The sequence below is a fragment of the Passer domesticus genome, chromosome 9 (genome assembly GCF_036417665.1).
Source record: "Passer domesticus isolate bPasDom1 chromosome 9, bPasDom1.hap1, whole genome shotgun sequence".
Classification (NCBI taxonomy): Eukaryota; Metazoa; Chordata; class Aves; order Passeriformes; family Passeridae; genus Passer; species Passer domesticus.
In genome coordinates, this window is record NC_087482.1 from 13,281,836 (window position 1) to 13,309,113 (window position 27,278).

A 27,278-nucleotide genomic window follows, 5' to 3' on the forward strand; every position below is an offset into this window, starting at 1 on the left:
CAGCTGGGCCCAGCTGGACAGCTGCCCCTCAAGGCCCCGGCCAGCAGGGCACGGCTCTGGGCAGGGTCCCTGGCCAGGAGTGGGTCCCAGAGCGCCTCTGCCTTTCAAGGGCAACCTCGGCTCTGCTCTTTCTCCTCCCCACCTGCCTCTGCCTCTGCCCCGTGCCCCTGGGGCTGCTCTTGGCCAGGCAGCCTCAGTGGGAGCCAGCACTGGCTGCAGCCCCAGCGGGGCCCCCAGGACAAGGCCCAGCAATTGAGAGGCCAATGGAAGCACTGGGCAGCAGCAGAACCCTCAGCAGAGTTATTTGGACAATCATGGGCTGGCCACAACTCCACTGCAGCCTCAATGGGAATGTTCCCTGTCCATGCTGGACTTTGAAAAGAAGCTGTTGGAGGGGGTGGGCAATAAAACACTCACTGTTTTCTGTTCCAGGAATACCAGATTCCAAAGCAGCAGAATACGAAGACAAGCTCCAAATAAAGCATGCCTGCCAGAAACGCTAGCCAGCAGTCGGTTCCCTGACAGAAGCCCCTTCCGAGGCCATCCTGGGCATCGCGAACAGGTCTTGTGGTGCCGGCTGCATCTGTGGGAGCGATGGGGAGCGTGAGCCCGTGCTGTGCTGCACTGCTGAGCTGGCAGCACGGTGGATACAGGCAGGACGTTCTCTGTTTCCCCCAGAGCTGGGGCCTGCAGGCACCTTGCCGTCCCTTGGCACAGGCTGTGCCAGCCAACAAAGCCCAGCAGGCCGGGAGGAGAGCCCGGGGGCAGCGCAGCTGCTTGGGCATTGGCTGCTGCCAGGGACACGGGCCAAAGCCATGCCTGAGCAGCCACTGCCACCCCTGGCCCTCCCTGCCCCGTCACAGCTCCCCCAGCCCCAGGAGACAGGCTCAGGCCCTGTCAGGACCCAGCGCAGCCCCTGCCCAGTCGGGAGCCAGGGCTGGCTCTGGCCCTGGGCTGGCGGCAGGGCTCCCGCTCAGGGCTGCTCCTGTGCCTTGGGCCTCTGGGCACTCAGGGCCAGCTCCGCAGCAGCTGCAGCGCCAGGGACGTTGCTGCACCAGTCCCGTTTCCCCGGGGCTCTGAACCAGCTCCAGAGGCCTGGAAGCCGAGGCGCCTCCAGCTTTGGCTGCTGCCGGGCTGGGCAAGGGCAGGCCCTGGGAGAAGAGCTGCTGCCACACAGCCCCGGCCAGGGCGGAGCCCGGCACAGCAATTACCTGCTGTGCCTGTGCCCATGTCTGGCATCGCCTTCCTTCCTGCAGCAGGGGCTGCCAATGAGCCACTGCTTCTCCCTGAGTGTTCCTCCTCCTGAACAGCCTTTTGGTCCATCACTTGAAAAAGGAAAAAAGGGACAACTGGATCAAATGGAAATATTCCCCACTGGGGAGGTGGCACCTTCAGGAGGCAATGCTTGTCTAAGTCACAGGTAAAGATCAGGAAAAAGCCCAGGTAATTGGGGCTGGGCCAGTGCACTCCCTTGTGCAAACAGCTGCACCTCCTGATCTTCTCAGAGACTGGGAAATGGCAGGGGATCTCAGGCCCACAGTACAGTTGGGGCACCCTATCAGCTAATGCCAAATTCCATACTGCAGAGGCTGGGGAGGAATTGCAGCCAGGCCAGGTTGGGAAACAGCCCTGCAGGGCGTGAAAGCAGCAGCGGGGCAGCGAGGCTGCCATGGATCCCTTCCTGCTGTGCCGGGCACGGCGTGTCCAGATGTGCAGCCAAAGCCCCCGTCTGCTGAGTCCCAGGGGAAGCATGAGGGAAACGCACCCACCTTGTCCTCCGGGTGCTTCCTTCTGTGTTTGTCTCAGGAATTCATCTGAGTCATGAGACTTTTTGGCGGCAAAAACTTGGGTCTTTCCTTTTGGAGGACCTTAAGAGAAAGTAGTTCCATTTCCCAGGAATGGATCCCACAAAAGCAGGGCTCAGCCTGTGGGGTCAGCAGGGACCCACTACTCACCCCTGCCATGGGAGCTGGGTTGGGGCCAAGCATCCAGCCCTGGAGCTTGAGAAGTCCTCCCCGCAGACACACCTGTAACTCAACAGCCACAGAAGCTTCTGCCATCTCTGCTGATCTGCACGGGCACCACTGAGCCGCAGGAGCGGTGAGGGGTTCGTGCAGGGCGAGGGTACACACGTGCATGGTTCTGGGCTGGCACCTGCAGCGATGCCCCCCTGGCCCAGCTTTGGCCTCTGAGCTGGCAGCTCTCCCAGGGGAAAGGCCTTGACCTACCCTCAGCATCTCCCAGAGCCTCAGTCCTGGATGTGGGACCTTCACCGGCAGGTTCAGCTGCAAGGAAAGGCAGGACAGAAGAGCTCCTGTGGCACTGCAGGAGATCCTCAGGCTGCCCACAAGGCTCAGCCCCGGGGCACAGCTATGGGCCCAGCCCCTTCCCTCTCTGCTCTTCTCTGTGGCTGCACAGAGCACACGGAAGGACACACTGGCACAGCACACGGGAGGAGGACTGAAAGATCAATGCTCCTTCCTCCCACTGACAGCGATCCTGTGGGAGCCCTCAGGCCTCCAGAAGGGAGCAGGGAAAGATTCTCAGAATCCTTCAGCCCTTACATAATGTTAAGGGAAATGGTTTATAAATGAGCTTTGGTTGCATTGATCCTGATTATTCACTAAGGAAAGGCCGAATGAAAACTTGCCCCCAGCATCCTCCAGGAACTTCAAACCATCCTTCATCAGGACTTCCTGAAAACCCATGTCACGATTCCAGTCTAAAAGGGAGCAGAGATCAGAACCATATCTGTGGCATGCTGGGATCCCCTAATGCTACAGGGAAAAGGGCACTGCAAGGGGGTCGGGTAAGGCTATGGGACCCAGATGGGAATGGACATGGCCAAAGCTGCCCAGGGGCCTGGGGAGCTCTGGGCTGGCTCCTGGTCACTCTCCACACTCTTTCCCTGCCCTCAGCAACATCCCTGGGAGGGGTGGCTGGAGTAGCCCAGGGCCCTGGGGCTCTCTCCCTCAAACTCACAGAAAATCCACACTAAATCCTTGGGGAAGACTGCAGCAGGCAGTGCCACAGCTATGCCTCCTTGCTACACTCCCTCCTGCCCTCCTTCTGCTGGGACAGCCCCCCAGATCCCAAGGGCAAACAGCCAGGCCCTCTCAGGACACACTGCAGGCTTGCTCTCCCCCTCTGTCCTTTCCCCACCGTGGGCACCCCGTGCAGTCACTGCCAGGTTTCAGGACATGTCTCCCATGGAGGGACCCTGGCAGGACTGCTCAGTGCCCTGCGCCTGCTCGGGATAATTCCCCTGGGCTGTGCTGCTCTAGTCCAGGCTGTGCCCGCACTGCCAAGCAGCAGAGAGGGCAGCTCAAGCCTCAGCAGGGCTCAGGCCCAGAGGCACAGCAATTACCTCCTGGGCCTGTGCCTGGCATGGCCTCCCTTCCAGCAGCCGAGGCTGGCACGGAACCACTGCTTCCTCCGGGAAATGCATCCTTCTGCACAGGCTCTCCTTTCATTTCTGGAAAATGGAAAAGAGACAGCTGGATCAGATGGAAACATTCCTGACTGGGAATGGGGAAGGTGAGGCATCACTTGTGAAAGGAATGGATAAGGATCAGAAAACAACCAGGAGTTTGGGACAACCCAAGGCTGCTTCCTTCCTCAAACAGCCCCAACATCTGATCTGCCTGGACATCAGGAAATTGCAGGGGATCAGAGGGTGGGCATGGAATGTGGTGCAACTGGGGCTGTCTGCCAGCTGATGCCAAATGCCTTCCTGCAGAGGCTGGGCACCAGCTGCAGCCAGGCCAGGCTGGGAAACAGCCCTGCAGGGCGTGAAAGCAGCAGCGGGGCAGCGAGGCTGCCATGGATCCCTTCCCGCAGTGCCGGGCACGGCGTGTCCAGATGTGCAGCCAAAGCCCCTGGCTGCTGAGTCCCAGGGGAAGCATGAGGGAAATGCACCCACCTTGCCTTCTCTGCAGACATTCCTACAGCATTTGCCACATGATTTCTAATGGGTCCTGGAATTTCTTGCCTGCCATGTCTTTGGTCTCTCCTGTCGTAGGACCTTAAGATAAAGTAGTTCCATTTCCCAGGAATGGATCCCACAAAAGCACAGCTCAGCCTGAGGGGTCAGCAGGGACACACTACTCACCCCTGCCATGGGAGCTGGCCTTTTGTGCAGCATCCAAGGTAGGAGTTGGTGAGGTCGTCCCTGCAGACACGCCTGTAACACAACAGCCACAGAAGCTTCTGTCACCTGGTTCTTACCAGTCAGTCAAACATTACGCCTTGGTGGGACAGTGAGAACATACCTGCAGAATGCTCAGAGGGCTTCACAACTTCAGAGCGCCAGGCTAATGGAGAATCCTTCCCAGCATCCCAGTCTGGAAGCAAACCAAGATGAGAACTGTTTCCATTGTGTGCCAGGGCTGGCTCTGGCCCTGGGCTGGCGGCAGGGCTCCCGCTCGGGGCTGCTCCTGTGCCTTGGGCCTCTGGGCACTCAGGGCCAGCTCCGCAGCAGCTGCAGCGCAAGGGACGTTGCTGCACCAGTCCCGTTTCCCCGGGGCTTGAACCAGCTCCAGAGGCCTGGAAGCCGAGGCGCCTCCAGCTTTGGCTGCTGCCGGGCCGGGCAAGTGCAGGCCCTGGGGGAAGAGCTGCTGCCACACAGCCCCGGCCAGGGCTGAGCCCTGCACAGCAATTACCTGCTGTGCCTGTGCCCGTGTCTGGCTTTGCCTTCTTTCCGGCAGCAGGGGCTGGCACCGAAGATGGAGTGCTTCCTTCAAGAAATGCCACCTTCCACTGAAGCACTATGTCCATCTCTTGACAAAGGAAGGGAGACAGCTGCATCAGATGGAGCTGTTTCCCAATTGGGCGGTGGCATCAGAGGTAATATTTGTGAAATTTATGGAGCAGGAAAATGGCCAGATTACAGTGGCATGATGAGAGCACTTCCACCTCCAAACAGCCACCCTTTTCCTAATCTGCAGGGCTGGATATAGTGGGGGATCTCAGGGTGTGTTACAGTTTGGGCATGGCCTGTCAGCTGATGCCAAATGCCTTCCTGCAGAGGCTGGGCACCAGCTGCAGCCAGGCCAGGCTGGCAAACAGCCCTGCAGGGCGTGAAAGCAGCAGCGGGGCAGCGAGGCTGCCATGGATCCCTTCCTGCTGTGCCGGGCACGGCGTGTCCAGATGTGCAGCCAAAGCCCCCGGCTGCTGACTCCCAGGGGAAGCATGAGAGAAATGCACCCACCTTCTCTTGTCTGCAGGGGTTCCTTCAGCTCTTGCCTCATCTGTTTGGATGGTGGCAGGGACATCGTATCTGTTGTATCTTGGACTTTCCCTGTTGGAGTACCTTAGAGAAAAATATTTCCATTTCCCAGCAATGGATCCTACAAAAGCAAGGCTCAGCCTGTGGGTTCAGCAGGGACACACTACTCACCACTGTGATGGGAGCTGGGCTTGAGTGCAAAATCCAAGGTAGGAGCTGGAGAAGTCCTCCCTGTAGACACATCTGTAACACAACAGCCACAGAAGCTTCTGTCACCTGGTTCCTGCCTGCTTGTCTACAATTCTTCCTTGGTGGCAAACTGAGAACATACCTGCAGGAGGCTCCAAGGGCTTCAAAACTTTATTCATCCAAGCTGATGGAGAAGCCTTCCCAGCAACCTCATCTAGAACGGAGCACAGATGAGAACACTTTCCAGGGTGTGCTGGGATCCCCTTCTGCCACAGGGAACTGGGCACTGCCAGGGGTCGGCTAAGGCCGTGGGAACCAGATGTGAATAGACATGGCCAAAGGTGCACAGGGGCCTGGGGAGCTCTGGGCTGGCTCCTGGTCACTTTCCACACTCTTTCCCTGCCCTCAGCAACATCCCTGGGAGGGGTGGCTGGAGCAGCGCAGGGTCCCGGGGTTCTCTCCCTCAGACACAGAGGAAATCCTCTCTAAAACCCTGGGGAAAACTGCAGCAGGCAGTGACACAGTTATCCATCCCTCCCTCTGTCCCTCCTGTCCTCCTTCTGCTGGGACAGCTCCCAGATCCCAAGGGCAAACAGCCAGGCCCTCTCAGGACACACTGGAGCCTTGCTCTCCCCCTCTGTCCTTTCCCCACCGTGGGCACCCCGTGCAGTCACTCCCAGGTTTCAGGACATGTCTCCCATGGAGGGACCCCAGCAGGACTGCTCTGTACCCGAGTGCCCTGAGCCTGCTCGGGATAATTCCCCTGGGCTGTGCCGCTCTAGTCCAGGCTGTGCCCGCACTGCCAAGCAGCAGAGAGGGCAGCTCAAGCCTCAGCAGGGCTCAGGCCCAGAGGCACAGCAATTACCTCCTGGGCCTGTGCCTGGCATCGCCTCCCCTCCTTCAACTGATGCTGGCACGGAACCACTGCTTCCTCCAGGAAATGCTTCTTTCTCCGCAGGCTCTCCTTTGATTTCTGGAGAATGCAAAAGAGACATCTGGATCAGATGGAAACATTCCTCATTGGGAATGAGCCATGGATCCCATCCTGCTGTGCCGGGAACCATGCGTTCAGATGTGCAGCCAAAGCCCCCGGCTGCTGAGTCCCAGGGGAAGCATGAGGGAAATGCACCCACCTTGTCCTCCCTGCAGCATTTTCTTCAGCACTTGCCTCATCTGTTTGGATGGTTCCAGGGATATCTTCTCTGTTGTGTCTTGCATCTTCCTCTTCGGAGGAACTTAGAGAAAAATATTTCCATTTCCCAGGAATGCATCCCTCAAAACCAGTGCTCAACTTGTGAGGTCAGCAGGGACACACTACTCACCCCTGCCATGCGAACTGGTCTTGTTGGCAATAACCACCAATGTACGTATGAATCTCCTCCCTGTAGACACACCTGTAACTCAACAGCCACAGAAGCTTCTGCCATCTCTGCTGATCTGCACGGGCACCACTGAGCCGCAGGAGCGGTGAGGGGATCGCGCAGGGCGAGGGCACACACGTGCATGGTTCTGTGCTGGCACCTGCAGCGCTGCCTCCCTGGCCCAGCTTTGGGCTCTGAGCTGGCAGCTCTCCCAGGGGAAAGGCCTTGACCTACCCTCAGCATCTCCCAGAGCCTCAGTCCTGGATGTGGGGCCTTCACCAGCAGGTTCAGCTGCAAAGAAAGGCAGGACAGAAGAGCTCCTGTGGCACTGCAGGAGATCCTCAGGCTGCCCACAAGGCTCAGCCCCGGGGCACAGCCCTGGGCCCGGCCCGGCCCCTTCCCTCTCTGCTCTTCTCTGTGGCTGCACAGAGCACACGGAAGGACACACTGGCATTGCACACGGGAGGAAGATTGAAAGCTAAATGCTCCTTCCTCCCAATGACAGTGATCCTGTGGGACCCCTCAGGGATCCAGAAGGGAGCAGGGCAAGGTTTCCAGATTCTTTCAACCTTAAGATTATGTTAAGGGAAATGGTTTGTAAGTGAGCTTTTGTTGCATTAATCCTGATTATTCACTCAGGAAAGACAGAATGAAAACTTGCCTCCAGCATCCTCAAAGAACTTGAAACCATCCTTCATCAGGACTTCCTGAAAACCCATGTCACTATTCCAGTCTAGAAGGGAGCAGAGATCAGAACCATGTCCATGGTGTGCTAGGATCCCCTTCTGCCACAGGGAACTGGGCAATGCAGGGGTGTTGGGTAAGGCAGTGGGAGCCAGATGTGAATGGACATGGCCAAAGCTGCACAGGGGCCTGGGGAGCTCTGGGCTGGCTCCTGGTCACTCTCCAACCTCTTTGCAGGCCCTTTGCAACATCTCTGGAGGGGTGGCTGGAGTAGCCCAGGGCCCGTGGGGTCTCTCTCCCTCCCACAGAGGAAACCCTCCCTAAAGCCCGGGGCAAAACCATCCCCAGCGCTTCCCAGGGAGCAGGGAGCGCTGTCCCGGGAAAGGGCAGCCAGGCTGCCGGCTCACCTGCTCGCCGCGCTTGCAGCGGAGCAGCCTGGGCAGCCCTGGCAGGCAGGGCCACGGCCAGGAGCAGCAGGAGTAGGAGGTGCAGAGCAAGGGCCATGGTGCCTTGTCCTCCGCCAGTCCCGCAGCTCTTGCTGCCACCTCTGTCCCGACACCGCTGTCCCAACGTCAGCACCGCTGCTGCCACCGCCGCTGCTGCCGCAACAGTTGTGCTCAGGGACTGACTGCTGGCTCCCCGTGCTGCTGTGCAACCACGGGGCTCTGGCACCTCTGGCACCTCTGTGACCTCAGGGCCTGCTGAGAGCTCAGCCTGCTGTGACCCCAGAGCCCTGCTGTGACCTCATGGCCTCAGCTGTACCCCCAAAGTGTGCGCCCATCCGCATGAATGGACGGCCCTGATTGTAAATGGTTTGCTTCATCAAAGGGCCATTGCTCAGCAAAACCTTTCTTTTGCCTGCTGACATTGCTGGTCAGGCTGCGTCCCTCAAGATGCTCTTGATTGTTGCAGTTCAAATTTATTTTATTGATTCCATTTCAAGTCTTGTTTAAGAGCTCTGTTGTGCCCCCATGTTTTTCCTGAGTTGGTTTACCTGTGGGTTTTACCCTCCCTCCAAACTGTCCCTCGTGCCCTTCCCCACCCCTTGTTCCAGCTCTTTCCCTGCCTGTCAAGGCAACCCAACACCTTGGTTCCCAAATCTTTGGGTAATCCATGACTGCAATTCCCCTGTGGAATTCCCCTACTCCTGGAAACCCCATTGGCCCTTGTGACTCATCCTCTCCACCCTCCTACCCCAATTGGCCCCAGACACTTATTGTAATCCCCTCACTCCTCTCCTGAGGATTCCCTATTGGTTCATTGTTTGCATCCACGCCATGACTTGTATGTGTACAAAACCCCTTGGGCAGTACAGCTAGGGGCTTCTCATCCTGTTCTCTTCGCCTGGACTAAGCTGTTCCTTGCGGAACCTGAAGACAGGGAGCCTCCTCCTTTCTCCTGTGCCTCGTCCCTGTCGTGGCTTGTGTCTGGCACTGGAGAGCAAGTGGCACTAAAGGCTCTGCTTCTGGTAAATCCCCATAGCGAGGCAGTTCCCGACTCCTGCCGTAGTGCCGGAGTTCTAAGAGCTAGCCCAGGTTCCAGCACTCACTTCACTAATGTACCGAATGTCCCTTCTTCAGTGCCTGCTCTGGTGCTCTGCCAGCTCACACAGCAGAGTGTGATTCACATACTGCAGCCCAGAGTTAGGTTGTTGCAACATTGAAATGGGTGTGGTTGGCAGGATGGCTGGGCATAAATCACTACAGAACTAAAGCAAGTGCGTGCTGGGTCCCAGGCTGGACTTGAATAGACACAGGAATTGTGGAAAGATGAGGACAAGATAGCAGAGAACAATGGAAAAAACAGCTGAAAGGAGGACATGCTGAAGGAGTTATTTGTGCACATTTGGGGCTATATTTTCCTTGGGTGCAAAGCAAAGTGAAAAGCTCCTAAATGCCCAAAAGATGAGAACTGTGTGTGGTAAATAGATATGATTCATGCTGACAAGATTGAAAGAGTAATCAATACTGATAAAGTAATTAATATTTGGAAATAATAAAACAGTTAAATGTGTAATGCCAAGCAAGAAAAGGAATGGAGGGTTCCCCCCCCCCCCCCCCACCGTTCTCCTGCAACTGTTCAGAACAGGAGGAAGCAAGAGATAACAATGACTGAATTTAGTTGGAAGAGAGGAGAATTTGGTTGGACACCAGGCAAATGTTGATTATATGAGATTCACTGTTTTAATGTTAGAACACACTATTGGCTTATACTGTAGCAGCTTGGTGCGCATGTGTAATCCAAAAGGTGAACTCCAGGACATGGAGGAAGAGGAGAGGCCTTCCTCAAAGAAGATCCCCAAAGAGTGGTACAACTTACTTAAAGAAGTGTGGAGCATGAGTGGTAAAGGTGATGATGAGGGCAGTGATACAAGTGTGATGAATTGAAAATGGGAGGAGATGGTAAGGACATACAGCATAAAAAGGGGAATGTTGGCTTGACAAGCTTGTACGTGAGGTGACGGGGGTCCAAAAGCCCTGCACTCCGTACCCCACGCATACCCCGTGAGGTTATTTTTGCTTATATGCTATTATCACGACCAAATTATTCGTAATTTATCCGAAATGATATTGTCAATATTTTGAGTGTATTCAATTGTGTATATATTAAGCTACATAATTCAAATTGCTGTTTTATTTCATTTTGTTTGGGTTTGTTTTTTTGTTTTTTTTGATTGGATAATTGGGCAAATATGACCTGTGGAATGTCCTCCACAGCAGAGTGTCAGACCTCTGGATCTTTTTAAACAATTTTATCAAGGTGGATCTATGGCAGCTTCAGCTGGTGCCTCTGGGGGATCTTGAACAAAGAACCCCTGAGCTTTTCTACCCTCCCAGGTGAAGTGTGATAGTCTGGGGTCTTCCTGCTGTGTCCGAGTGCCGGGCCACTGGCTGGCACCACAGGTCCCCAGACCCTCTGCTGAGGCATCCCTTTCCTAGAGTCAAGTTTAGTCTGTCACATTTGGCTTTTCTCTGCCGGTGCAGCGTGACCCGGCGGGGCAGCTCCGCCTCGGCGCCTCGCCACTGCCATCCCGGCACGGCGGCTGGCCCTGGGCCGCGGCAGCCCCGAGCCGCACGGGCCCGGGAGGGACTGCCGGAGCTCCCCGTCCCCTGCGTGCCTCAGCAGACACTCCAGCTCCACTGCGTGCAGCAGGTGGGACACAAAGCACCTGCACGCCTATGAGAGTCCACAGCTCTTTCTACATGTGAAATGAGACCCCAGAACCCCGACATGTGCCTCAGGAGAGATCCCAGCACCCTGCATGTTATGAATAGAAAGTTGTATTTTTTTTTAAGTTTCAGAGTTAAAAAAAACAAGTCAGACCGGTCAGACTTCTTTGGTTTCTCTGCCAAAGAAAAAGTTCTTAATTACCCGTTAATGGCCAGTGATTAACTATTGTTTCCCTGATGCTGGCCGCTTGCCAAGAAGACACCAGGAAAGACCCTCCAGGGTAAAGAGAATGGGCAGTGACACCAGAGCCAGCATGCAAATGAGAAATGCATTGCACCCTGGGTTTTTACAGTTTTACAGTTTTTACAAGAAAAACCCCTAAAATCACGAGCCAACAAGTGACTTAAGTGACGTCTAAGGATGGGAGCATAGTCCCATACCTGCTTGGACCTTTTTGTTTCTCACCCTAACCTAAAAAGATACTGATTAAAGAGACACCCTGGGTTTTTAAACAAACAAGCTAGGACTCTACGACTCTCCCGTGAGGACAGAGTCCCCAGCTCTGTCTGCAGACCAGCGGACAAAGCTGCATCATCCTCCTCCTTCGTGCCACGCCTGGGAGCAACAGCGGTGTGGGCACGACCTGTCAATTTCTCCCCACCTGAGCTGATTCTTCTTAATAAAGGCATTAAAAAGGAGAAAGATCTCCTGCCCATTTATTTCACTGCACACCTTGGGAGAGATCCCAAACCCTCTGCATGCCTCACACAGGATTCCAAATCCCTTGCATGACTTGAAGTGGACCCCAGTGCCCTCCATGCCTCAGAGGAAACCTAAAATATCCCTGGGTGTGCCGCAAGGGACCCCAGCCCCTCGTGCACCTTAGGGGGACTCCAAAGCCCCCACGTGCCCTACAGGGAAGTCCAGGCCAGCTGTGCCGAGTGTTTCGACCTGGAAATAAAGTCTGGTTGCACCTGGGTTGTTGTGTCTCTGGGGCTGCTATCCAGCCCTGTCAGACCCTGAGGCCACACAGCCCTTCCCTTCCCTTCCCTTCCCTTCCCTTCCCTTCCCTTCCCTTCCCTTCCCTTCCCTTCCCTTCCCTTCCCTTCCCTTCCCTTCCCTTCCCTTCCCTTCCCTTCCCTTCCCTTCCCTTCCCTTCCCTTCCCTTCCCTTCCTTCTGGCCCTGGCTGAGAGCAGCAGACCCTGTGCAGCACCCTGCATTGGTGATGGCCCATCAATTAGGTCCTATCAAGTGTGTGTTAATTAGGGAGGAGCTTTGTTTTGCCTGCTGACATTGCTGGTCAGGCTGTGTCCCTGGAGATACTCTTGATGGCTTCCCTCTTTTCCTGGGCATGGCACTGGAGGAGGTCTGGGCCCAGATGATCCCACGGAAGGAAATGTCCCTCAGCCCAGGGACGCTCAGCATGGGCTGCCCCATCCCCTCGGGGCCCCACCGCTGGTCACAGTGAAGCCATATGCTAAATAAATAGACTCCACTGTCGCCCTGGTTTTTAATGTTCTTCTAAGCCTTCTGATGTTTACATTCTTGTAGCAAACTTTCCCAAACACTTTATGTAAATAACTTATTGTTTTGCACTCTTTTCTGCAGAGGAGAAATTTGATGGACTGTTGGTTTGTCCAGTGTCATTGGAGAGGTGGCACTTTCACCCTCCAATCCACTGTCACTTTTGGAAATCTGTAAATGTTGGAGTCAGAAATTCAACTCCCCTCTTTTTTACCTTGGAGAGATGCGTGTCTGCGTTGTTTTATTTCATGTCCTATAGCGGCACTCCACAACCTGATGTAGTTGTGAAGTGGGTATGCGTGTCAGGGCCTGGCACAAGCGAGACGGCTCTCGTGAAAACTTGTGCCCTGAGCCCTGGACTGAGCCACATCTTTGTTCACAAACATGTTCCATATGCAATACCTTACACAATCTCGTCATGCACATTCAACCCCTGGCCCCGCCTGTCCTCCCCTCACATGGCGATTAGATCCACGGCCTTCTGGGCACGTGTTGTTTCCTGTGGTGGTCACACTGGGGTCATTGGTGGTCTCTGAGGTCGAAGGCTGTGGTCTTGCTCATGACTGAACTTTTGAACTTTTCTCCTTTGTGCATGCACTGTGGTCCCCTGGTGCTTATCTGAGTAGGTCTGTTGGTTTGGATCAGCTTGGAGACAGAGGAGCTCCTTAGTCTAGGCTTCCTGCATTCCCTGGTCTTCTCCTGGTGTTATGAGTAAAACAGTTATCTGTAGCTATGATATTTTATTAAAAATCCTTTCCTGGGATTTTTCCCCTCATGAGGAGCTGAGGGCCTCAGGAAAGAAATGTAAACAATAACTGTCTGCTGCTGTGGAATGCAACAGGTGCATCTTCCATTGGTCCATGTGGATTGTTTTCACTTGATGACCAATCACAGCCAACTGTGTTGAGCCTGTGAGCGGCCCAAAACCTCCATTTCATCAGCAGCCCCGGCCTGGCTTCTGCCTGCCCACACCGTGGGCATCCACAGCTCCTCCTGGGCATGGAGCTCAGTCAGTGCTGGGGCTGGGTGGGCTTTGCTGCTGCTGCCACCTGGACACTGGGGTGACCGCTTGTCCTGGGTTGCAGTGTAAAGATGTATTCTAATGCCATCCTCAAGAGCTGCTGAAACCAGGAGGGGCATTGTTTCTTCCTTATCTCCTGTTAATGGGCCCATCAATGTCTTGCCACATGACTCAGAGATAACTCCCTCCCAGAGCCATTTCTGTTTTATGGCTAATCAAGGACCCACAGCATGAGGCAGAATGATATCAGCCCACTGTGAGATGCTCTGCCCATGGGGGAGGAGCTAAGCATCCCCAGCTGGATATAATCTGGGTTTTGGGACACAACAAGCAGTCTTTCCACTGGATTCCCAGAGGAACCGCCGCCCTTAGCCACTGCTTTTCCAGAGGATGAGAGCTACCAGATTGTTTCTACAGGATCACCACTTCCACAAATCCATTTCATCTGGACTGCTACCACCACCCTAACTAGCAGGGTGTCAGCAGGCTGTATTCTGAGCCTGTCAGTGGTTTTTCTTTTGTATCATTGCATGTATTTTGGGATTTTTTCCCTTTTCCTAATAAATTGTATTTCTGACTTGGAGTCTCTCACTGGTTTTGCTTTCAAACCACAACACAGATCCTTCTCTTTATTTCAAGAGAGGAATGGGCCGTTGCCTACCCTGCAAGCGGGGGGCGGGGGGGGAGGGTGGAGTGGGGTGTCACCTTCAGTGCTGCCTAGAGGGCAAGGCCAGGGGGCTCAGGGGCAGAGGAAGGGATGTGTTTGTCTGAGGAGGGGCTGGAAGGTGCTGGGCTGGTCCTGGGGTCTCTAGAGGAACTCGGGTTGGCTGGGATGGGACAGATGGAGAGAAAAAAAGGGATGAAGGCAGCTTGGGGAGGCCCATGGGGAGAGCAGGTGGCAGTGGGATCTACGGGGCAATAAGAGGCTTCCTCGTAGTTGGTTGTTCTGGGGTCCTCTTCACAGAAGACTTGAGAGGGCTGTCCGGGCCGTTCCTGCTGCTGGAGGAGCTGCTCACGCTGTCTGGGTGTCAGGTGCAGCCACCGTCTTCCAACTCCTGTCCCGAGGTGCTCCTGTGAAGAGAGGAGGAGGCTGAGGCCCCAGCTGCCAGTGGCACACAGGGACCCTCGTGCACAGCAGGGCCCAGAGCTGGCAAGGCTCCCCAGCACGGCTGGAGCTGCTGGCACAGCCGGGCCCAGCTGGACAGCTGCCCCTCAAGGCCCCGGAAAGCAGGGACGGCTCTGGGCAGGGTCCCTGGCCAGGAGCGGGCCCCACAGCGCCTCTGCCTTTCAAGGGCAACCTCGGCCCTGCTCTTTCTCCTCCCCACCTGCCTCTGCCTCTGCCCCGTGCCCCTGGGGCTGCTCTTGGCCAGGCAGCCTCAGTGGGAGCAAGCTCTGGCTGCAGCCCCAGCGGGGCCCCCAGGACAAGGCCCAGCAATTGAGGGGCCAATGGAAGCACTGAGCAGCAGCAGAACCCTCAGCAGAGTTATTTGGACAATCATGGACTGGCCACAACTCCACTGCAGCCTCAATGGGAATGTTCCCTGACCATGTTAGACTTTCAAAAGAAGCTGTTTGAGGGGGAGAGCAACAAAACACTCACTGTTTTCTGTTCCAGGAATACCAGATTCCAAAGCAGCACAACATGAAAACAAGCTCCAAACAAAGGACGCCTGCCAGTAACCCTAGCCAGCAGCCTGTTCCCTGACAGAAGCCCCTTCCGAGGCCATCCTGGGCATTGCGAACAGGTCTTGTGGTGCCGGTTGCATCTGTGGGAGCGATGGGGAGCGTGAGCCCGTGCTGTGCTGCACTGCTGAGCTGGCAGCACGGTGGATACGGGCAGGACGTACTCTGTTTCCCCCAGAGCTGGGGCCTGCAGGCACCTTGCCGGCCCTTGGCACAGGCTGCGCCAGCCAACAAAGCCCAGCAGGCCGGGAGGAGAGCCCGGGGGCAGCGCAGCTGCTTGGGCAGTGGCTGCTGCCAGGGACACGGGCCAAAGCCATCCCTGAGCAGCCACTGCCACCCCTGGCCCTCCCTGCCCCGTGACAGCTCCCCCAGCCCCAGGGGACAGGCTCAGGCCCTGTCAGGAGCCTGTCGGGAGCAAGGGCTGGTTCTGGCCCTGGGCTGGCGGCAGGGCTCCCGCTCGGGGCTGCTCCTGTGCCTTGGGCCTCTGGGCACTCAGGGCCAGCTCCGCAGCAGCTGCAGCGCCAGGGACGTTGCTGCACCAGTCCCGTTTCCCCGGGGCTCTGAACCAGCTCCAGAGGCCTGGAAGCCCAGGCGCCTCCAGCTTTGGCTGCTGCCGGGCCGGGCAAGGGCAGGCCCTGGGGGAAGAGCTGTTGCCACACAGCCCCGGCCAGGGCTGAGCCCGGCACAGCAATTACCTGCTGTGCCTGTGCCCATGTCTGGCATTGCCTTCCTTCCTGCAGCTCGAGCTGCCAATGAGCCACTGCTTCTCCCTGGGTGCTCCTCCTTCTGCACAGCCTTTTGGTCCATCACTTGAACAAGGGAAAAAGGGTCAACTGGATCAAATGGAAACACTCCCCACTGGGGAGGTGGCACCTTCATGAGGCAATGCTTGTCTAAGTCACAGGTAAAGATCAGGAAAAAGCCCAGGTAATTGGGGCTCGGCCAGTGCACTCCCATGAGCAAACAGCTACACCGCATGATCTTCTCAGAGACTGGGAAATGGCAGGGGATCTCAGGCCCACGGTACAGTTGGGGCACCCTATCAGCTAATGCCAAATTCCATCCTGCAGAGGCTGGGGAGGAATTGCAGCAAGGCCAGGCTGGGAAACAGCCCTGCAGGGCGTGAAAGCAGCAGCGGGGCAGCGAGGCTGCCATGGATCCCTTCCCGCTGTGCCGGGCACGGCGTGTCCAAATGTGCAGCCAAAGCCCCCGGCTGCTGAGTCCCAGGGGAAGCATGCGGGAAACGCACCCACCTTGTCCTCGGGGTGCTTCCTTCTGTGTTTGTCTCAGGAATTCATCTGCCTCATCAGACGTTTTGGCTGCAGTATCTTGGGTCTTTACTTTTGGAGGACCCTAAGAGAAAGTAGTTCCATTTCCCAGGAATGGATCCCACAAAAGCGGGGCTCAGCCTGTGGGGTCAGCAGGGACACACTACTCACCCCTGCCATGGGAGCTGGGTTGGGGCCAAGCATCCAGCCCTAGAGCTTGAGAAGTCCTCCCTGCAGACACACCTGTAACTCAACAGCCACAGAAGCTTCTGCCATCTCTGCTGATCTGCACGGGCACCACTGAGCCGCAGCAGCGGTGAGGGGATCGTGCAGGGTGCGGGCACACACGTGCATGGTTCTCTGCTGGCACCTGCAGCAATACCTCCCTGGCTGAGCTTTGGGCTCTGAGCTGGCAGCTCTCCCAGGGGGAAAGGCCTTGACCTACCCTCAGCATCTCCCAGAGCCTCAGTCCTGGATGTGGGGCCTTCACCGGCAGGTTCAGCTGCAAAGAAAGGCAGGACAGAAGAGCTCCTGTGGCACTGCAGGAGATCCTCAGGCTGCCCACAAGGCTCAGCCCCGGGGCACAGCCCTGGGCCGGGCCCTTCCCTCTCTGCTCTTCTCTTTGACTGCACAGAGCACACGGAAGGACACACTGGCAGAGTACACGGGAGGAGGACTGAAAGATCAATGCTCCTTCCTCCCACTGACAGCGATCCTGTGGGATCCCTCACGGATCCAGAAGGGAGCAGGGAAAGATTCTCAGAATCCTTCAGCCCTTACATAATGTTAAGGGAAATGGTTTATAAATGAGCTTTTTTTGCATTGATCCTGATTATTCAATCAGGAAAGGCAGAATGAAAACTTGCTTCCAGCATCCTCCAGGAACTTCAAACCATCCTTCATCAGGACTTCCTGAAAACCCATGTCACGACTCCAGTCTAAAAGGGAGCAGAGATCACAACCATATCTGTGGCATGCTGGGAACCCCTAATGCTACAGGCAAAAGGGCACTGCAAGGGGGTCGGGTAAGGCTATGGGACCCAGATGGGAATGGACATGGCCAAAGCTGCCCAGGGGCCTGGGGAGCTCTGGGCTGGCTCCTCATCACTCTCCACACTCTTTCCCTGTCCTCAGCAACATCCCTGGGAGGGGGGGCTGGAGTAGCCCAGGGCCCCGGGGTTCTCTCCCTCAAACTCACAGAAAATCCTCCCTAAAGCATGGGGGAAAACTGCAGCAGGCAGTGCCACAGCTATCCATCCCTCGCTCCTACACTCCCTCCTGCCCTCCTTCTGCTGAGACAGCTCCAAGATCCCAAGAGCAAACAGCCAGGCCCTCTCAGGACACACTGGAGTCTTGCTCTCCCCCTCTGTCCTTTCCCCACCATGGGCACCCCATGCAGTCACTTCCAGGTTTCAGGACATGTCTCCCATGGAGGGACCCCAGCAGGACTGCTCAGTGCCCTGAGCCTGCTCGGGATAATTCCCCTGGGCTGTGCCGCTCTAGTCCAGGCTGTGCCCGCGCTGCCAAGCAGCAGAGAGGGCAGCTCAAGCCTCAGCAGGGCTCAGGCCCAGAGGCACAGCAATTACCTCCTGTGCCTGTGCCTGGCATGGCCTCCCTTCCTGCAGCAGAGGCTGGCACGGAACCACTGCTTCCTCTGGAGAGTGCTTCCATCTGCACAGACTCTCCTTTCACTTCTGGAGAATGGAAAAGAGACAGCTGGATCAGATGGAAACATTCCTGACTGGGAATGGGGAAGGTGAGGCATCACTTGTGAAAGGAATGGATAAGGATCAGAAAACACCCAGGATTTTGGGACAACCCAAGGCTGCTTCCTTCCCCAAACAGCCCCAACATCTGATCTGCCTGGACATCAGGAAATTGCAGGGGATCTGAGGGTGGGCATGGACTGTCTGTCAGCTGGTGCAATTGGGGCTGTCGGTCAGCTGATGCCAAATGCCTTCCTGCAGAGGCTGGGCAGAAGCTGCAGCCAGGCCAGGCTGGGAAACAGCCCTGCAGGGCGTGAAAGCAGCAGCGGGGCAGCGAGGCTGCCATGGATCCCTTCCTGCTGTGCCGGGCACGACGTGTCCAGATGTGCAGCCAAAGCCCCCGGCTGCTGAGTCCCAGGAGCAGCATGAGGGAAATGCACCCACCTTGTCTTCTCTGCAGACATTCCTTCAGCATTTGCCACATGATTTCTAATGGGTCCTGGAATTTCCTGCCTGCCATGTCTTTGGTCTTTCCTGTCAGAGGACCTTAAGAGAAAGTAGTTCCATTCCCCAGGAATGGACCCCACAAAAGCAGGGCTCAGCCTGAGGGGTCAGCAGGGACACACTACTCACCCCTGCCATGGGAGCTGGCCTTTTGTGCAGCATCCAAGGTAGGAGTTGGTGAGGTCGTCCCTGCAGACGCGCCTGTAACACAACAGGCACAGAAGCTTCTGTCACCTGGTTCTTACCAGTCAGTCAAACATTACGCCTTGGTGGGACAGTGAGAACATACCTGCAGAATGCTCAGACGGCTTCACAACTTCAGAGCGCCAGGCTAATGGAGAATCCTTCCCAGCATCCCAGTCTGGAAGCAAACCAAGATGAGAACTGTTTCCATTGTGTGCCAGGGCTGGCTCTGGCCCCGGGCTGGCGGCAGGGCTCCCGCTCGGGGCTGCTCCTGTGCCTTGGGCCTCTGGGCACTCAGGGCCAGCTCCGCAGCAGCTGCAGCGCCAGGGACGTTGCTGCAGCAGTCCCGTTTCCCCGGGGCTCTGAACCAGCTCCAGAGGCCTGGAAGCCCAGGCGCCTCCAGCTTTGGCTGCTGCCAGGCGGGGCAAGGGCAGGCCCTGGGGGAAGAGCTGCTGCCACACAGCCCTAGCCAGGGCTGAGCCCGGCACAGCAATTACCTGCTGTGCCTGTGCCCGTGTCTGGCTTTGCCTTCCTTCCTGCAGCAGGGGCTCGCACCGAAGATGGAGTGCTTCCTTCAAGAAATACCACCTTCCACTGAACCTCTATGTCCATCTCTTGACAAAGGAAGGGAGACAGCTGCATCAGATGGAGCTGTTTCCCACTTGGGTGGTGGCATCAAAGGTAATATTTGTGAAATTTATGGAGCAGGAAAATGGCCAGGTTACAGTGGCATGATGAGAGCACTTCCACCTCCAAACAGCCACCCTTTTCCTAATCTGCAGGGCTGGATATAGTGGGGGATCTCAGGGTGTGTTACAGTTTGGGCATGGCCTGTCAGCTGATGCCAAATGCCTTCCTGCAGAGGCTGGGCAGAAGCTGCAGCCAGGCCAGGCTGGCAAACAGCCCTGCAAGGTGTGAAAGCAGCAGCGGGGCAGCGAGGCTGCCATGGATCCCTTCCCGCTGTGCCGGGCATGGCGTGTCCAGATGTGCAGCCAAAGCCCCCGGCTGCTGAGTCCCAGGAGCAGCATGAGGGAAATGCACCCACCTTGTCTTCTCTGCAGACATTCCTTCAGCTCTTGCCTCATCTGTTTGGATGGTTCCAGGGATATCTTATCTGTTGTATCTTGGATTTTCCCTGTTGGAGTACCTTAGAGAAAAATATTTCCATTTGCCAGGAATGGATCCCAGAAAAGCAGGGTTCAGCCTGTGGGGTCAGCAGGGACACACTACTCACCCCTGAGATGGGAGCTGGGCTTGAGTGCAGCATCCAAGGTAGCCGCTGGAGAAGCTGGAGAAGTCTTCCCTGTAGACATATCTGTAACACAACAGCCACAGAAGCTTCTGTCACCTGGTGCCTGCCCGCTTGTCTACAATTCTTTCTTGGTGGCACACTGAGAACATACCTGCAGGAGGCTCCAAGGGCTTCAAAACTTTATTCATCCAAGCTGATGGAGAAGCCTTCCCAGCACCCTCATCTACAATGCAGCACAGATGAGAACATTTTCCAGTGTGTGCTGGGATCTCTTTCTGCCACAGGGAACTGGGCACTGCCAGGGAGTCGGCTAAGGCCATGGGAGCCAGATGTGAATAGACATGGCCAAAGCTGCCCAGGGGCCTGGGGAGCTCTGGGCTGGCTCCTGGTCACTCTCCACACTCTTTCCCTGCCCTCAGCAACATCCCTGGGAGGGGTGGCTGCAGCAGTGCAGGGACCTGGGACTCTCCCCCTCACACACAGAAGAAATCCTCCCTAAAGCATGGGGGAAAACTGCAGCAGGCAGTGCCACAGCTATCCATCCTGCCCTCCCTCTGTCCCTCCTGCCCTCCTTCTGCTGGGACAGCTCCCAGATCCCAAGGGCAAACAGCCAGGCCCTCTCAGGACACACTGGAGTCTTGCTCTCCCCCTCTGTCCTTTCCCCACCGTGGGCACCCCGTGCAGTCACTCCCAGGTTTCAGGACATGTCTCCCCCAGAGGGACCCCAGCAGGACTGCTCAGTGCCCGAGAGCCCTGAGCCTGCTCGGGATAATTCCCCTGGGCTGTGCCGCTCTAGTCCAGGCTGTGCCCGCACTGCCTAACAGCAGAGAGGGCAGCTCAAGCCTCAGCAGGACTCAGGCCCAGAGGCACAGCAATTACCTCCTGTGCCTGTGCCTGGCATGGCCTCCCTTCCTGGAGCTGAGGCTGGCATGCAACCACTGCTTCCTCCGGGAAATGCTTCTTTCTCCGCAGGCTCTCCTTTCATTTCTGGAGAATGGAAAAGAGACAGCTGGATCAGATGAAAACATTCCTGACTGGGAATGGGGAAGGGGACAATTTCAGGAGGCATCACTTGTGAAAGGAATGCATAAGGATCAGAAAACACCCAGGATTTTGGGACAACCCAAGGCTGCTTCCTTCCCCAAACAGCCCCAACATCTGATCTGCCTGGACACCAGGAAATTGCAGGGCATCTGAGGGTGGGCATGGCCTGTGGTGCAATTGGGGCTGTCTGCCAGCTGATGCCAAATGCCTTCCTGCAGAGGCTGGGCAGAAGCTGCAGCCAGGCCAGGCTGGGAAACAGCCCTGCAGGGCATGAAAGCAGCAGCGGGGCAGCAAGGCTGCCATGGATCCCTTCCTGCTGTGCCGGGCACGACGTGTCCAGATGTGCAGCCAACGCCCCCGGCTGCTGAGTCCCAGGAGCAGCATGAGGGAAATGCACCCACCTTGTCTTCTCTGCAGACGTTCCTTCAGCATTTGCCACATGATTTCTAATGGGTCCTGGAATTTCCTGCCTGCCATGTCTTTGGTCTCTCCTGTCAGAGGACCTTAAGAGAAAGTAGTTCCATTTCCCAGCAATGGACCCCACAAAAGCAGGGCTCAGCCTGAGGGGTCAGCAGGGACACACTACTCACCCCTGCCATGGGAGCTGGCCTTTTGTGCAGCATCCAAGGTAGGAGTTGGTGAGGTCGTCCCTGCAGACACACCTGTAACACAACAGCCACAGAAGCTTCTGTCACCTGGTTCTTACCAGTCAGTCAAACATTACGCCTTGGTGGGACAGTGAGAACATACCTGCAGAATGCTCAGAGTGCTTCACAACTTCAGAGCGCCAGGCTAATGGAGAATCCTTCCCAGCATCCCAGTCTGGAAGCAAACCAAGATGAGAACTGTTTCCATTGTGTGCCAGGGCTGGCTCTGGCCCTGGGCTGGCGGCAGGGCTCCCGCTCGGGGCTGCTCCTGTGCCTTGGGCCTCTGGGCACTCAGGGCCAGCTCCGCAGCAGCTGCAGCGCCAGGGACGTTGCTGCACCAGTCCCGTTTCCCCGGGGCTCTGAACCAGCTCCAGAGGCCTGGAAGCCCAGGCGCCTCCAGCTTTGGCTGCTGCCGGGCAAGGGCAGGCCCTGGGGGAAGAGCTGCTGCCACACAGCCCCGGCCAGGCCTGAGCCCAGCACAGCAATTACCTGCTGTGCCTGTGCCCGTGTCTGGCTTTGCCTTCCTTCCTGCAGCAGGGGCTCGCACCGAAGATGGAGTGCTTCCTTCAAGAAATACCACCTTCCACTGAAGCACTATGTCCATCTCTTGACAAAGGAAGGGAGACAGCTGCATCAGATGGAGCTGTTTCCCACTTGGGTGGTGGCATCAGAGGTAATATTTGTGAAATTTATGGAGCAGGAAAATGGCCAGGTTACAGTGGCATGATGAGAGCACTTCCACCTCCAAACAGCCACCCTCTTCCTAATCTGCAGGGCTGGACATAGTGGGGGATCTCAGGGTGTGTTACAGTTTGGGCATGGCCTGTCAACTGATGCCCAATAACTTCCGGCAGAGGCTGGGCAGAAGCTGCAGCCAGGCCAGGCTGGGAAACAGCCCTGCAGGGCGTGAAAGCAGCAGCGGGGCAGCGAGGCTGCCATGGATCCCTTCCCGCTGTGCCGGGCATGGCGTGTCCAGATGTGCAGCCAAAGCCCCCGGCTGCTGACTCCCAGGAGCAGCATGAGGGAAATGCACCCACCTTGTCTTCTCTGCAGGGGTTCCTTCAGCTCTTGCCTCATCTGTTTGGATCGTTCTAGGGATATCTTATCTGTTGTATCTTGGATTTTCCCTGTTGGAGTACCTTAGAGAAAAATATTTCCATTTCCCAGGAATGGATCCCAGAAAAGCAGGGTTCAGCCTGTGGGGTCAGCAGGGACACACTACTCACCCCTGAGATGGGAGCTGGGCTTGAGTGCAGCATCCAAGGTAGCAGCTGGAGAAGCTGGAGAAGTCTTCCCTGTAGACACATCTGTAACACAACAGCCACAGAAGCTTCTGTCACCTGGTGCCTGCCCGCTTGTCTACAATTCTTCCTTGGTGGCACACTGAGAACATACCTGCAGGAGGCTCCAAGGGCTTCAAAACTTTATTCATCCAAGCTGATGGAGAAGCCTTCCCAGCACCCTCATCTACAATGCAGCACAGATGAGAACATTTTCCAGTGTGTGCTGGGATCTCTTTCTGCCACAGGGAACTGGGCACTGCCAGGGAGTCGGCTAAGGCCATGGGAGCCAGATGTGAATAGACATGGCCAAAGCTGCCCAGGGGCCTGGGGAGCTCTGGGCTGGCTCCTGGTCACTCTCCACACTCTTTCCCTGCCCTCAGCAACATCCCTGGGAGGGGTGGCTGCAGCAGTGCAGGGACCTGGGACTCTCCCCCTCACACACAGAAGAAATCCTCCCTAAAGCAGGGGGGAAAACTGCAGCAGGCAGTGCCACAGCTATCCATCCTGCCCTCCCTCTGTCCCTCCTGCCCTCCTTCTGCTGGGACAGCTCCCAGATCCCAAGGGCAAACAGCCAGGCCCTCTCAGGACACACTGGAGCCTTGCTCTCCCCCTCTGTCCTTTCCCCACCGTGGGCACCCCGTGCAGTCACTCCCAGGTTTCAGGACATGTCTCCCATGGAGGGACCCCAGCAGGACTGCTCAGTGCCCTGAGCCTGCTCGGGATAATTCCCCTGGGCTGTGCTGCTCTAGTCCAGGCTGTGCCCGCACTGCCTAACAGCAGAGAGGGCAGCTCAAGCCTCAGCAGGGCTCAGGCCCAGAGGCACAGCAATTACCTCCTGTGCCTGTGCCAGGCATGGCCTCCCTTCCTGGAGCTGAGGCTGGCATGCAACCACTGCTTCCTCCGGGAAATGCTTCTTTCTCCGCAGGCTCTCCTTTCATTTCTGGAGAATGGAAAAGAGACAGCTGGATCAGATGAAAACATTCCTGACTGGGAATGGGGAAGGGGACAATTTCAGGAGGCATCACTTGTGAAAGGAATGCATAAGGATCAGAAAACACCCAGGATTTTGGGACAACCCAAGGCTGCTTCCTTCCCCAAACAGCCCCAACATCTGATCTGCCTGGACACCAGGAAATTGCAGGGGATCTGAGGGTGGGCATGGCCTGTGGTGCAATTGGGGCTGTCTGCCAGCTGATGCCAAATGCCTTCCTGCAGAGGCTGGGCAGAAGCTGCAGCCAGGCCAGGCTGGGAAACAGCCCTGCAGGGCATGAAAGCAGCAGCGGGGCAGCAAGGCTGCCATGGATCCCTTCCTGCTGTGCCGGGCACGACGTGTCCAGATGTGCAGCCAACGCCCCTGGCTGCTGAGTCCCAGGAGCAGCATGAGGGAAATGCACCCACCTTGTCTTCTCTGCAGACGTTCCTTCAGCATTTGCCACATGATTTCTAATGGGTCCTGGAATTTCCTGCCTGCCATGTCTTTGGTCTCTCCTGTCAGAGGACCTTAAGAGAAAGTAGTTCCATTTCCCAGCAATGGACCCCACAAAAGCAGGGCTCAGCCTGAGGGGTCAGCAGGGACACACTACTCACCCCTGCCATGGGAGCTGGCCTTTTGTGCAGCATCCAAGGTAGGAGTTGGTGAGGTCGTCCCTGCAGACACACCTGTAACACAACAGCCACAGAAGCTTCTGTCACCTGGTTCTTACCAGTCAGTCAAACATTACGCCTTGGTGGGACAGTGAGAACATACCTGCAGAATGCTCAGAGTGCTTCACAACTTCAGAGCGCCAGGCTAATGGAGAATCCTTCCCAGCATCCCAGTCTGGAAGCAAACCAAGATGAGAACTGTTTCCATTGTGTGCCAGGGCTGGCTCTGGCCCTGGGCTGGCGGCAGGGCTCCCGCTCGGGGCTGCTCCTGTGCCTTGGGCCTCTGGGCACTCAGGGCCAGCTCCGCAGCAGCTGCAGCGCCAGGGACGTTGCTGCACCAGTCCCGTTTCCCCGGGGCTCTGAACCAGCTCCAGAGGCCTGGAAGCCCAGGCGCCTCCAGCTTTGGCTGCTGCCGGGCAAGGGCAGGCCCTGGGGGAAGAGCTGCTGCCACACAGCCCCGGCCAGGCCTGAGCCCAGCACAGCAATTACCTGCTGTGCCTGTGCCCGTGTCTGGCTTTGCCTTCCTTCCTGCAGCAGGGGCTCGCACCGAAGATGGAGTGCTTCCTTCAAGAAATACCACCTTCCACTGAAGTACTATGTCCATCTCTTGACAAAGGAAGGGAGACAGCTGCATCAGATGGAGCTGTTTCCCACTTGGGTGGTGGCATCAGAGGTAATATTTGTGAAATTTATGGAGCAGGAAAATGGCCAGGTTACAGTGGCATGATGAGAGCACTTCCACCTCCAAACAGCCACCCTCTTCCTAATCTGCAGGGCTGGACATAGTGGGGGATCTCAGGGTGTGTTACAGTTTGGGCATGGCCTGTCAACTGATGCCAAATAACTTCCGGCAGAGGCTGGGCAGAAGCTGCAGCCAGGCCAGGCTGGGAAACAGCCCTGCAGGGCGTGAAAGCAGCAGCGGGGCAGCGAGGCTGCCATGGATCCCTTCCCACTGTGCCGGGCACGGCGTGTCCAGATGTGCAGCCAAAGCCCCCGGCTGCTGACTCCCAGGAGCAGCATGAGGGAAATGCACCCACCTTGTCTTCTCTGCAGGGGTTCCTTCAGCTCTTGCCTCATCTGTTTGGATCGTTCTAGGGATATCTTATCTGTTGTATCTTGGATTTTCCCTGTTGGAGTACCTTAGAGAAAAATATTTCCATTTCCCAGGAATGGATCCCAGAAAAGCAGGGTTCAGCCTGTGGGGTCAGCAGGGACACACTACTCACCCCTGAGATGGGAGCTGGGCTTGAGTGCAGCATCCAAGGTAGCAGCTGGAGAAGCTGGAGAAGTCTTCCCTGTAGACACATCTGTAACACAACAGCCACAGAAGCTTCTGTCACCTGGTGCCTGCCCGCTTGTCTACAATTCTTCCTTGGTGGCACACTGAGAACATACCTGCAGGAGGCTCCAAGGGCTTCAAAACTTTATTCATCCAAGCTGATGGAGAAGCCTTCCCAGCACCCTCATCTACAATGCAGCACAGATGAGAACATTTTCCAGTGTGTGCTGGGATCTCTTTCTGCCACAGGGAACTGGGCACTGCCAGGGAGTCGGCTAAGGCCATGGGAGCCAGATGTGAATAGACATGGCCAAAGCTGCCCAGGGGCCTGGGGAGCTCTGGGCTGGCTCCTGGTCACTCTCCACACTCTTTCCCTGCCCTCAGCAACATCCCTGGGAGGGGTGGCTGCAGCAGTGCAGGGACCTGGGACTCTCCCCCTCACACACAGAAGAAATCCTCCCTAAAGCAGGGGGGAAAACTGCAGCAGGCAGTGCCACAGCTATCCATCCTGCCCTCCCTCTGTCCCTCCTGCCCTCCTTCTGCTGGGACAGCTCCCAGATCCCAAGGGCAAACAGCCAGGCCCTCTCAGGACACACTGGAGCCTTGCTCTCCCCCTCTGTCCTTTCCCCACCGTGGGCACCCCGTGCAGTCACTCCCAGGTTTCAGGACATGTCTCCCATGGAGGGACCCCAGCAGGACTGCTCAGTGCCCGAGAGCCCTGAGCCTGCTCGGGATAATTCCCCTGGGCTGTGCCGCTCTAGTCCAGGCTGTGCCCGCACTGCCTAACAGCAGAGAGGGCAGCTCAAGCCTCAGCAGGACTCAGGCCCAGAGGCACAGCAATTACCTCCTGTGCCTGTGCCTGGCATGGCCTCCCTTCCTGGAGCTGAGGCTGGCATGCAACCACTGCTTCCTCCGGGAAATGCTTCTTTCTCCGCAGGCTCTCCTTTCATTTCTGGAGAATGGAAAAGAGACAGCTGGATCAGATGAAAACATTCCTGACTGGGAATGGGGAAGGGGACAATTTCAGGAGGCATCACTTGTGAAAGGAATGCATAAGGATCAGAAAACACCCAGGATTTTGGGACAACCCAAGGCTGCTTCCTTCCCCAAACAGCCCCAACATCTGATCTGCCTGGACACCAGGAAATTGCAGGGCATCTGAGGGTGGGCATGGCCTGTGGTGCAATTGGGGCTGTCTGCCAGCTGATGCCAAATGCCTTCCTGCAGAGGCTGGGCAGAAGCTGCAGCCAGGCCAGGCTGGGAAACAGCCCTGCAGGGCATGAAAGCAGCAGCGGGGCAGCAAGGCTGCCATGGATCCCTTCCTGCTGTGCCGGGCACGACGTGTCCAGATGTGCAGCCAACGCCCCCGGCTGCTGAGTCCCAGGAGCAGCATGAGGGAAATGCACCCACCTTGTCTTCTCTGCAGACGTTCCTTCAGCATTTGCCACATGATTTCTAATGGGTCCTGGAATTTCCTGCCTGCCATGTCTTTGGTCTCTCCTGTCAGAGGACCTTAAGAGAAAGTAGTTCCATTTCCCAGCAATGGACCCCACAAAAGCAGGGCTCAGCCTGAGGGGTCAGCAGGGACACACTACTCACCCCTGCCA

At 56.7% G+C, this 27,278-nt stretch overlaps 3 long non-coding RNA genes across 3 annotated transcripts; all 3 read right to left on the bottom strand.

The window, feature by feature from the left end:
- Nucleotides 1-3,922: 3,922 nt before the first annotated feature.
- On the bottom strand, nucleotides 3,923-19,128 carry LOC135307661 (uncharacterized). The gene is made up of 4 exons (XR_010368353.1): nucleotides 19,020-19,128; nucleotides 4,272-4,343; nucleotides 4,112-4,183; nucleotides 3,923-4,024 (listed from the first exon to the last, which is right to left on the bottom strand). It is a non-coding gene; the product is annotated as an uncharacterized LOC135307661 (long non-coding RNA).
- A 3,409-nt stretch (nucleotides 19,129-22,537) lies between these two features.
- LOC135307664 (uncharacterized) lies at nucleotides 22,538-22,947 on the bottom strand. The gene is made up of 3 exons (XR_010368356.1): nucleotides 22,861-22,947; nucleotides 22,692-22,772; nucleotides 22,538-22,604 (listed from the first exon to the last, which is right to left on the bottom strand). It is a non-coding gene; the product is annotated as an uncharacterized LOC135307664 (long non-coding RNA).
- A 639-nt stretch (nucleotides 22,948-23,586) lies between these two features.
- On the bottom strand, nucleotides 23,587-24,967 carry LOC135307395 (uncharacterized). Its single transcript, XR_010368113.1, has 5 exons — nucleotides 24,882-24,967; nucleotides 24,496-24,567; nucleotides 24,336-24,407; nucleotides 24,147-24,248; nucleotides 23,587-23,688 (listed from the first exon to the last, which is right to left on the bottom strand). It is a non-coding gene; the product is annotated as an uncharacterized LOC135307395 (long non-coding RNA).
- Between the last annotated feature and the right edge of the window lie 2,311 nt (nucleotides 24,968-27,278).